The sequence below is a fragment of the Temnothorax curvispinosus genome, unplaced genomic scaffold (genome assembly GCF_003070985.1).
Source record: "Temnothorax curvispinosus isolate PA1 unplaced genomic scaffold, ASM307098v1 QBEX01000740.1, whole genome shotgun sequence".
Lineage (NCBI taxonomy): Eukaryota > Metazoa > Arthropoda > Insecta > Hymenoptera > Formicidae > Temnothorax > Temnothorax curvispinosus.
Genome location: NW_020210520.1, coordinates 706,164 through 707,878, shown reverse-complemented (window position 1 = coordinate 707,878; position 1,715 = coordinate 706,164). Strand labels below are relative to the sequence as shown.

The window sequence follows — 1,715 nt, the reverse complement described above, 5'->3', positions numbered from 1 at the left end:
TTAACTTATTCTTCGTCTCTTTCTAAAGAGGGACGTTAGAAAGAGACGAAGAGTGAGTTAACCGAGAAGGTTAGAAATTATATAATCGACGTTTGTGAAACTGGGCCCAAGATATTTAATGCTTTGTTTATTTATATTATATTAGAAATATTAATAGGGAATTAGTTCCAGAAGCGTTTCAAGTATGAATAATGACGTGCGAAAATTCATTTGCCACAGGAAGAAAATCAGGAGCGACGTCTCGCTTCCGACATCCATAATTCTATTGTATATAATCGCGATGCCTGAGCCGGAGCCTTAACGAAAGCGACAATAATCTTTAATCTGGAAACGCGATATTTGAGTGTGGCATAATCGGATTTGCAGAATGTTGACGCGTATACTGTAATAAAACATCGGTGTCTCCGGTAAGTTCAGTGGTACGGTTGCGATCGATCAAAGTGACGAACCTGCTCTTCAGATCTGCACAATTTTACAGTTATGGAGTACCAGCGACGACGACGTCTTCATTCCGCGCGTTAGGAGTGCGAGAATGCGGCAAAAGGCGATTCTATCACTCGGCAGAAGTAGTACGAGCAAAACTCGCGTCATGAAAAAAACTGAGAAAAATTGCACGCAAAATTCGAGCGTCTTGAACGAGCATTTCTCAAATAGCATCATTTAATATTTTTTTCTGAGGTAGTCTGATTTAAAACGTTAATGAATGCTAGTAAAAGTTTAATTAATCTTATGATTAATTTTAACAAATCATAACACAAGATACATAGAATATTAATTTTCTATTCGTTTTTAAATTTAATTATTTGTCTAAATTTTTATTGTGTTTTACACTTTAAATAACGGTAATATAGAAGTCCACAAAAATTTCCTAACTATAAGCTGTGCAATAAATTCATATAGAAGTGTCGAGAAAAGAACAATAATCTTGAACGGTTCTATCTTCAATTCCGCAACACTTAATCTAACACGTGCCGCGAACTTGATCCCATCTTTGGGGTGATCTGGTCTAAGCAGGATGTCCTTGCCAGAGATAAATCACGCATAGAAATATATTCTCAGCCTTGCGCACCGGCGTACGTAGGAAAACACCTGCGTTTTAGTAGCCTAGAGCGGCAGACAATTGTTTGTTGCCAGCCTGCCGTATAGCAGCGCATTGTGAAATCGTCATCGCTAAGTACGATTGCGACGATAACGACGAGGCGGTTACTATATTAGCGTCTTTCCGTATTACTACATTTGCGATGCGTGCATGAATAATTTAACGCAAATCCATATTCGAAACGAATCAAGGAGAAGATCGCGAAGAGAGAATCTCCAATCGGAAAAGAAGATTTTATCTTCTTAGTAATTTAGTAAATAAAGTTAGAAAGAATCTTATTGTCGAAACGATAGGTCAATGAAGTAAATAGATATTAAAAAGTTTCTTAATAATATGTGCGATATAATATGTATGTCTATATAATTTTCATGAAGTTATTAATTTAATTACAATAAATTAGAATATTTCTGACGCAAATAAAAGTAATCGTGCGCGCTATATAAGGCGATGTGTTTTCAGGGTAATTTTTTATGTTTCTCTTGGTTAACGCCACCCGTGGTGTGAGAAGATTGAAAACAAAAAAAAATACGGAACAGGACGGAAAGAGAAAAAGAGAGAAGGATGCAAGGAAAAAGCGGGCGTTACCAAAGAAAGACCCGTTGTCGCCGGTAAAATC

General features: G+C 36.8%; 1 long non-coding RNA gene across 1 annotated transcript in view; it reads left to right on the top strand.

Moving 5' to 3' along the window:
• Nucleotides 1–698, top strand: part of LOC112457900 — a 1,256-nt gene extending 558 nt beyond the window's left edge. Inside the window, exons 2-3 of the long non-coding RNA XR_003041163.1 lie at nt 220–407; nt 479–698. This is a non-coding gene — a long non-coding RNA (uncharacterized LOC112457900). The remainder of the gene's footprint in view (nt 1–219; nt 408–478) is intronic.
• The last annotated feature ends 1,017 nt before the right edge of the window (nt 699–1,715 follow it).